This window comes from Aotus nancymaae, unplaced genomic scaffold (genome assembly GCF_030222135.1).
Source record: "Aotus nancymaae isolate 86718 unplaced genomic scaffold, 86718_ANA_hifiasm-v0.15.2.pri h1tg000059l, whole genome shotgun sequence".
NCBI classification, from domain to species: domain Eukaryota; kingdom Metazoa; phylum Chordata; class Mammalia; order Primates; family Aotidae; genus Aotus; species Aotus nancymaae.
The window spans coordinates 96,596-106,526 of NW_026988473.1; positions in this window are offsets into that span (position 1 = coordinate 96,596).

The following is a 9,931-nucleotide window of genomic DNA, read 5'->3' on the forward strand; positions in this document are numbered from 1 at the left end:
CTCCCCATATTTGGGCAGCGAAGGCTCTGGAGAACGAGAGCAGGGAGGCGAGAGGAAAAGGCTGCCCTACATCTGGAAAAACCCTCCAGGGTTGCAGAGGTCAGAGCCCAGCTCTTGGAAGAAGACAGAGATGGGGCCAAATACTGGCACTGCCGGGTCTCAGCGGGTGACCAGGGGCTTATGTCGATGAGGCTCATGTGCCATTTCAAATGCCCAACCCCGATCTGGCACAGCTTGTGGGGCTCATCTGCCATTAGGACCATCCTTTCCCTAGGGACTCAGGCAGCCTGGTCAGAAGTGGGCAGGCGCTTGAGAGCCCCCCACGGGTCTCTGGCCCTGGTTTTCAGACTCTAGCTCAAAAGAAGTGGCAGAAACACCTGCCCGGTGCACACCAGGTCAGGGCTGGGTCCCTGGCACCCTGCAGCCTGCAACATGCGGACACCATTGGATGCCAAGGTAAGGGCGCTGGGGAGGGGCGGGTGCCTTTTCTTTGATTCAACAAGTTTGGCAGGTCACAAGAGATTATTGTATGGTCGATCTATATACATAAAATGTCCAGAACATGGCCAGGTGTGGTGGCTCACACCTGTAATCCCAGCACTTTGGAAGGCCAAGGTGGGTGGATGGCCTGAGGTCAGGAGTTCAAGACCAGCCTGACCAAAACATTAATTGGGCATAATGGCGGGCGCATGGAATCCCAGCTCCTTGGGAGCTGAGGCAGGAGAATCACTTGAACCCAGGAGGTGGAGGTTGCAGTGAGCCAACGTCATGCCACTGCACTCCAGCCTGGGCAACAGAGCAAGATTCCGTCTCAATCAATCAATCAATCAATCAATAAAATGTCCAGAGCAGGTGAATTCATAGAGGCAAAAAGTAGATTTGTGGATGCCAGGGGTTGGGGGGATGGGGAGAAGAGGAGTGACTGCTAATGGATAGAGGGGTTTTGGGGTGGTTAAAACATTCTGAAGCTGATAGTGGTAATGGTCATACAACTCTATGAATAAAATCTTCTAAATGGCACGCCTTCAACAGGTGAATTTCATGGTATGTAAATTGCATTTCCACAAAGCTGCCATTAAAAACAGAGAGATTTGCATCTTGGCCTGGAGGAAAGCTCCCAGGTATCAGCCTTAGGGAGGTGCCTCCGCATTCTCAGCACACACTGGGCAAGGTGGGCGACTTGGCCAGGCTGTCCACCCCAGGCACTGGGCCGGGCACCAGGGCTGAGCAGCAAGGACTCCATGTCTTTCTTTGCTGTGGTGCAATTACGAAAATATGGCTCTGTCTCAATACGAGAAAAAGCGTATTGAAAAGCTCGTCAGCAGTGGTCGAGGTGCAGCTGAGAAAATGTCAGTTTCACAAAAGCATCTGTCCAGCCAGCGAGCGGGGGCCTTGCCATGGGGCACAGTCCAGGCCCAGTGGCCTGGGGCTTTCTCTTTGGCTTTTCCTGGGAGCTCCATCCTAGGGGACCGTGCTCTCCAAACTCACTTGTCGGTCCCACACTCTCAGTGGGGTCAGTAGGCTGAGGCCTTGGACCCTCAGAAGAATTCTTGTCTAGTCCTATTCTGGTCCTGCCGAGGCCGACTGCCCCAGCGCCCTGCAGACAGGTGGTGCAGGCCCTGCAGGTCAGGCAGGGAAAGGGTTAAGACTGCTGCAGCGGAGCTGGGGGAGCCAAGGCTGTCAGTTTGCAGGCAGGCAGGCGGGCGGGACAGGGCCTAGGCAGGCTCTTTCCCTGGGTGACAGGCAGGTGAGATCAAAAGCTGTTGGGACAAAAGGGCTGAGGTGAATTGTCCTGCCCAGAGGCAAGGCCCTCTGGGAGGGCCTGCAGCCCAGCCAGGCCTCAGACAGGCACCCCAAAGGAACCCCTGCCCTGAGAGCAAGCACCACGTGGGGGTCAAAGGTCGGGGTGTTTGGCTTGGATTATGGTGCCTGCCTTTCACCCGGAGCAAGAGAGCCAGTGAGCAGGATAAGAACCTTCCGGATTGGAACTGCGAGGAGAGACTCCTTTGTGAGCGCCGGGTAATGAAAATGTCATTGTGGCTGGGAGACATTCTTTACATTTGTGTGCATGTCCCCAAGAGAGACACACGGTCCCTCTAAATAACCCTGTAACGAGACTTGTCCAGGAACAGCCAAGCCAGCGTTTTCCGCAGGCCTAATGACGGCCTCAATGAGCTCAGCCTTTGTTGCATAATCTGTTGCTGAAAGGATTTAAAATTCAAGAAAGAAAAATATTAGGGCCAATTAGCCACACCGTGCAGGCTTGGGACAAACAGGCCTCGGCCACGTCTACGTGGGCCCCAGGTTCCTCTCCTGAAGTCAAGTGGGGGCTTTGCTAAAGCCCGTCTGTCCATCAGACCCCGAGCTGGACCAAATTGATCTTCCAGAGTCAGATTTTGTTGTGTAACATGGTAGAGAAGGTCTGGGAGCTCAGGGGCTGGGGCTCAGAGAAATCCTTCCCAGGTCACCACTTATGCTACTGACATGTAGGGAAATAGAAGGCTTTCATTTCTCCCATGATGTCAATTTAAAATACATCTCCAGGCCAGGAGCGGTGGCTTAGGCCTGTAATCCCAACACTTCCTGAGGTGGAGGCAGGAGGATCGCTTGAGGCCAGAAGTTCAAGATCAACCTGTGCAACATAACAAGACCCCATCTCTTAAAATTTTTTTAATTTGGCTGGGCGCAGTGGCTCACACCTGTAATCCCAGCACTTTGGGAGGCTGAGGAGTGTGGATCATGAAGTCAGGAGTTCAAGATCAGCCTGGCAAAGATGGTGAAACCCTGTCTCTACTAAAACTACAAAAATTAGCCGCGTGTGGCGACAGGCACTTGTAATTTCAGCTACTCGGAAGGCTGAGGCAGAGAATTGCTTGAACCTGGGAGGCGGAGGTTGCACTCCAGCCTGGGCAACAGAACAAGACTCCGTCTCAAAAAAAAAAGAACATTATGGCATCCCACTTTACAGATGAGGACATCGAGACCCATAAAGGTTACTATGCCCAAGTCCTCATGGGTCATACGTGACAGAATCTGGATTCCAACCCAGCAAGTCACACGTGGGAGGGCACTCTGGTTACTACTGTGTCGCTTCCCTTCCTGGCCATCCTGAGCATGACTCCGACTGGCTGCCGTCCCGAAAGCATCACAGCACACCCCTGTGTGGCCACCAGTCTCCTACTGGAAGGTTCTTTCTGGTCTGAAACCGTGCGGAAGGACACTGCTTGTGCGTTATGTCTTTACAGACTCTGCAGGGTAAAGTGTTAGAGTGTCAGGTGTGGCGTTCCTCGAGCAAAAGGCATTGCGATGGACACTGTCACAGTCATGGCCCCGTGTCCCCTGTGATGATGACCCTGGTTTGCACGTCCCCTCACCTCTGCAGAGACAGTCCCAAGGCCCATTCTTGGTCCTTGTTGCCCTGATGGGTTTATCTATTGGATGAACTCCTTCAAGTTTGAGAAGTGCCTGGGATTCGCTCTGTGCTTCTGAGGAGTTTTTTTGTCAGCGATTTCCTAGTCTATCGTTTTTCTGGAGTTTCACCAAACCGAGTTTTGCAGAAAGCTTCCTTCATCCGTACTGAAACGTCTCCAAGTGGGTCACACCACCCTGTCAGAGGGTGAGAGGGGATGAGGCTGCTCGTCCCTGGCCACCCTCCCGCTCCTTGTAGGGATCCATGTAAGGACCTTTCTCGCTCTCTGTTTTCACTTAAATGACTGACACTGTCAGGTCAGGGACGCCAGGAGGTGTTGTGCAATCGTCCCTGAAGCATCTCAGGGGGACTCTGGGCCAGGTCCTGGGAAGGAGCCAGGAGGAAAGCTGCATCTGGAAGGACATGAAGAATCTGTACGTGCCACGGAGCTGTCATGTAATCATTTCCGGAGCATCTCAGGGGGACTCTGGGCCAACCCTGGGCAGAGGCCAGGAGGAAAGCAGACCCTACCTGCCTGCTGCAGAACTCACGCCGAGGGCCAGGGGTGGCGGTGCAGGTGAGAGGCAGGTTGACTGTGCAGCCCAGGAGGCTGAGAGAGCCAGGAGGAGGACCCTGGACCAGCCCAGGAATGTGGTGGCAGAGAGAAGAGGTTTAAGGACCTCCCCAACCCTGAGGAAAGACTCTATCAGCTAAAGGACATGAAGAATCTAGACGAGCCAAAGGCAGGAGCTGAAGCGGGAGCGGGAGCTGCAGGCGGCGGGAACAGTCGGTGCAGAGACCCCAGAGTGGGGAGGAGCCGGTGCTCACAGGGAAAGTCTGGGTCACAGTGGCTGCTCAAAGCCAAGGGTGAGCCAGGAGAAGCTGGAGAGATGGACAGGGCCCAGACCATGCCCAAGCTGAAGCAAGGAGCATGGGCTTCACCCCAGAGGTGAAGGGCTGCAGCCTGGCCTCAAAGAACAGAAGCATGCGGCATGCTCAAGGGTGACTCACCCTCACGCATCTGGCAGCAAAGGAGCTTCCTGAGGCAGGGGCCAGGGCAGCAGTCGGGTGGGCGCAGTCAGTTGTACAGGGCCTCAGTACAGCTCACTGCATACAGCTTACTCAGTGACAGTCGAGTCTCTCGTGCCAGCCTCTGGAAGTCTGGAAGTGAGCAATGTTTCCCATTAAGGAATGTGTGTGCCTGGCTGTGCCCTGCTACGTCCCACACTCACCACCTTTGTGGGGCTGGTGTTTCCGGCCACAGGTGCCATCCCCGCACCAGCCCAGGTGGCTGCAGGAGGTCCCTCGCAGTCATGAAATCAAGGGAGGCTTGGGAAACCACATCTGAAGGGCATGGCTTTGATTTGGTGAGAGGGTGGGGCTGGGCCAGGCAGGGCCACGAGGTCTGAGTCAGAGCCAGAGCGGGAAGCTGGTGCCCCGGCACTGCCGGCCACCTCTGTGACGTGCCCCTCCCGGCCACCCGAGAACAGCCTTTAGCAGACTTCCTCGAGAGTCCCTGCAGCTTGGTTATCGACGGCCAGTCACCGGGCCGCAGACCCTGAGCTCAGGGCCAGGCCAGCACTTGGCCCCAGAAACTCCCTCCCTAGAAATTTGGTGGGTGTTTTCTCAGCTCTTCGGCCCCTTCCTTAGCTCAGGGAAACAGGTCGGAGCACGCTCAGTCCTTGTGTTGGAAGTGGGGTGTGCTATTCTGGGACTTGAGGCAAAGGTTAGACATCCTGCCTGTCCTTTAAACTTGGAATAGGGGTTGGGCACGGTGGCTCATGCCAGTAGTCCTAGCACTTTGGGAGGCCGAGGTGGGTGGATCACTTGAGCTCAGGAGTTGAGACCAAGCTGGGCAACACAGTGAGACCCCCATCTCTATGCAAACTACAAAAATCAGCTGGATGTGGTGGCACATGCCTGTAGTCTCAGCTACTCTGGAGGCTGAGGCAAGAGGATCACTTGGGCCTGGGAGGTGGAGGTTGCAGTGAGCCAAAATCTCACCACTGCACTCCAGCCTGGATGACAGAGTGAGACCCTGTCTCAAAAATAAAAAAAAAATCCAGCAACTCGGAATTGATACCAGAGGCTGCCAGCTGTAGGGTGCTTCTGCAGGGTAATGAATGGAGCAGGAAATGGAACCTGAGTGGTGCTGGACCCACGTGCTGCCACCCCCAAGATAGACCACGCGTATCTGAGCCCGTCAGTCCATTGATGCCAGCTCCCGAGCTTGTATTTCAAGTGCTCCGCAGCCTCCCCCAGTTGCAGGTGGCTGAGTGAAGCCCCAGCAGCGCAGCCCCCTTTTTCCCTAGCAGACATGGGAACCTGAAGGCGGCACCGTGATGGTTTAAAGAGAACACAGAACACGCAGGTGCGGAGGAGGAATGGGCTAGACACCATCCCTGCCCCCTGTCCACTGTCCAAGCGTCCTGGCCACATCTTGCACAGGTCAGCAGTGGGGGGAGGTGGACAAGGCCTGCCTGCCCCCCCAGAGCGAGCTGCCCCGCCTGAGCCACCACTGACGGGAAACAGGCCTCGGGATCAGGGCAGCATGGAGGGAGCAAGAGCCCGGGAGGCCAGAGGAGGACACCCGCTCTGCCTGGGGGGTGGCCACGTCCAGGGCCCACGTGCCGGGTCTTGCAGGGATGGCAGGAGCTTCTTGATGGAAAGGGTGAGAGGGCCCCCAGGTGAAGGGACTGGCCTGGGCAAGGGTGGAGAGGGGCGGGGGGTGCAGGGCGGGGGCACGGAGTGGTTGCGTTGGTGTAGGCTTGCCACCGCAGCCCCTCCTCAAGCCTGGCCGTGCCCAGCAGTGGCTGGCTTCATGGTGGGAGGAGGTAAGGGTGTGAATGGCCCCCCTTCCCTCCACCCCACCTCATCCACAGGACTGGGGGTGTACCTCATCATTTGCATCTGTTTTGGGCTAAACTGTGTCCCCCAAAATGTGGACGTTGGAGCCCTACTCACCAGGACCTCAGACTGTGGCTGCAGTTGCGGCTAGGGTCTTTCAAAGGAGACTAGCGTAAATCGAGCTCTGTGGAATGGCCCCGGTGCAATCCGCCTAGGGTCCTTAAAAGAAGCAGTGAGGACACACACACAGAGGACGACCCTGTGAGGACACAGGGAGAAGACGGCATCTCTGAGCCCTGCCAGCTGCCCTGCCTGGAGCCCCATGCCAGGCACTGACAGGTGCAGCGGGCACGGAGGCTGGTGGCTGCCCCCGGTCTTGTGGGAAAGAAAAACAGCAGCTAGAGGTGTCTGTCCCTGCGCCAGGAGCCCTCTGCTTCCTCCTCTCCTCTACCCAGAGGGAATGCCTCCTTTACGTCTCAGCTTGAAGATTCAAAATCGCCAAGTAGCCAGGAAATAACATTGAACATCCATCAGTGGATGAAAAGTAAACAGCCTAAGGTCCATGCACATGAAGGAATGTGTGCCCATTTGGGCAGAAAAAGGGAGGACGCCCTGGCACATGTCACAACGAGAATAAGCCTCAAAATGCCACGCAGGCCGCGTGGTGGGGGAGGTGTGGCTTCCATCCCACCCCTTTGCAGTGGCTTCTAACTTTTCCAGAAGCAAAACCAGGGACTTGGAGGATCAGTGGTTTCCCTCTCCCCACTGTTCAGGTCCCAGCCCCGTGGCCAGAAGGAGCATTCCAGTCTTCTCGCCTCATCTCCCAGCTGTGTGACCCCGGGCAAAGCACTTCACCTCTCTGAGCCTCCCTTTCTCATCTGTAAGGCGGGGCTGAACGGAGCTGATCCTAGGATTTCAAGGACCACCAGTCTGGTCTCCGAGTGACACAGGCAGGCTGGGTCTCTCTCCACTGCTCTTGGGGACAAGGAAAGGGGTGGGAGGATGGAGGGGCAACATAATTAGAGTGAGTTTGGGGCTGGAAGTCAGCACCACATCTGACAGTCCCTGGCCGGCCAGCTGCAGCCACACCACGGGACCCTGTTCTCTGCCCTGTCTCCGCTCCAGCTCTCTCTCCAGAGGAAGGGGCTAGTGGCGGACTCAGGTACCAGATAGGGTTGGGGGTGCTCTGGGGGACAAGGTCCCAGTGCAGAGGTTCAGGGACTGCCAGTAGGAGCACTTGGGCTGGGCCTGGAGCGTCCAGGCTGGGCTCTGGAAGAGACCAATTAGTCAAATGGCTATGGTTGACCATTTGGAAGCAATTAACAGAGTCGCTATTAGCGCATGGCGCACCCCCCACCTGGCTCTGTATGGGAGAGAGAGGGGTGAGGTCGCCATTATGTGGGTGCCTCTGCCCAGCCCCACTCACAAGACTTTGTGGCCTAGACCCCTGCCCCTGCCAGGCAGATGTGGAGGAATCAGGTTCCCCTTCCTCAGCTGGGCCTGAGGGTCCCAGAGTCTCAGGGTGGGGTCTGTGGGGCTTTCTGGGCTGGAAAGCTCGGCAGGTTTAGATGAGGAGGCAGAGCTAACTAGGTGGGTGAGGAAGGGGCTGGAGGCCGGCCCGGAAGCTGTGGGGAGTGACCTGGAGGTCCACGCGGGTGGGTGGGCATCCCCAGGGTTCCCCAGCAGGGCTGGGGCAGCTGGAGAAGGCAGCCTTGGGCTGCAGACAACTTCCTCTGACTGTGGGGTGGATGGCGGATGGAAGGCCCAGGCTGAAGGCTGTCACCAGCGAGGGGAGGAGAAGGGAAAATCTGGCCCACAGAGCTTGGCTGCCTCGGAAAGTCACGCTCACCGGAACAGTAGACAGTGAGCCAGGGCTGCCGGGAGGGACCACAGGCAGGGCACCGGCTGTCCTGGTGTAACTGCGAATGGCACCCCCTTTCACTCTCAAAGCCAACGAATTGCGTAATAAACTGTTGTACCCTGTGGCTGGAGCACGCCCCGAGCTGATGCGTGGCCAGAGACTGACTTCGCAGGGGTAATGCCACTCAGTTTCCCGCATTACCTTTGGGGCATCACACACAGCAGAAACCAGCATCTCAGGAGCAACAGTATGAGGCCACGGCCTCATGGCAAGGAAGTGGCCAAGCCTTCTTTCATTCATTCACCCATTCATTCATTCATTCTAGGAGTATTCACTGAGTGGCTAGTGTGTCAGGCGCTGCCTAGGAGCCGAGAGCCTCTTGCCCTCCCCCTGAGCTTCCCACCTATGGGGGGTCACCCTCGGACTCCGTCTCCAGGAAAGCAGCTCCTGCCCTCATCTCAGGTTCTCGGGCACAGGGGAACCGGATGGTGGGCAGGGGAGACCAGAGCCTGGGAGTCTCCCTGGGAACTGCTGGGGGGTCCGAGGCATGGAGCAGAAGGGGCAGGTCCACACAGATTGCCTTGGTCAGATGTTTCTGGCTCCTCCCAGTCTTCCAGAGGGGTTCCTGCCAAGGAGGGAGGCGGCCGGGGCCTAGACAGGATGGGGGCATCGGAAGTACCCCAGCCCCGCAGGCTGCTCTTGCTCTCTCTCTTCAAATGTTAATATATCTTCTCTCCTCTCTCTGCCTGACCGTGTCCCTCTCTCTGAATTTCTTGTGTCCCCACCCCCGACTATATCTCCTCTCTTCTTGGCCTGGCATCAGGAGGCAGCAGAGCTAAGGCGTTTAGAGCAGGGACCTCCTTCCAGCGCCTCTTCCATGCCTCTTAGGAAGCCCAGGTGACCACACGCCCCAGTCCAGGCCGGAAACTGAGTGGCATCACCCCTGCAAAGTCTCCGGCCATGCCTCAGCACAGGGCCTGCGGTGGACAAGCTCTGCTCTTGCTTCTGTCCTCTAGGGCTTTCCTGGCACCGCCCTGTGACCCCCGTACTACAGTCTCCATCAACACGGGCCTGAGGCTCCATCAGTTGGGTGGTTGTGTTCCAGGACTGTTCCAGGACTCTCACAAGCTGGGACAGCGGCTAGAGAGACCCTGACTGAGACTTAGGTACTTGGGGATGGCTTGGGGGTGCCCTTCCTCAGGAGGGCCACCTGGACCCTGTGCACGCTGGAGTGAGCTCAGGGGGACACGCTGCCCTGTGTGTATTGGGCCATGGGGGCTGGGCATGTCCCAGGGGCGTGTGATCGCTGCAGCAGCTCAGGGCGCCCTGCACACTTGTCTGACCCCAAGCACCGATGCAGATGGCAGGGTGGGGAATGTCAGCCCCCCAACTCACCCCAGAGCCCCTGGTCAACTTGGAGCCAAAGCTGTGGCCTAGACCCCTGGGCCCCACAGGGTACCCTACTCTGGGGTGGGGTCAAGAGGAGCAAAGCCCCTGTGCTGGCCCCTGCTTCCTGCTGGCTCCAGGACCCTGGGGGACAGAGCACTGGGAAGCAAGGGAAGTGGGTGGGGACGTAGCTTTTCTGGATACTTTCTGAAGCCCCTCTTTGCGAGGCCCCCTGAGATACACCCTGACCCCCACACAGTCCAGGGGACCCCCACATCTGCACTGCTTCAGACCCTCCATGCCGGGACTCCCTTGACACCCCTTCCCGGCCCCTGCACGGCTCCTTCTTCTCATCCCCGACCCGCTGTGGCTGCCACCCTCCCAGTGCTTTTCTCTGGGTGTCCTCTGCGGCTCTCTCGTCCACTTCA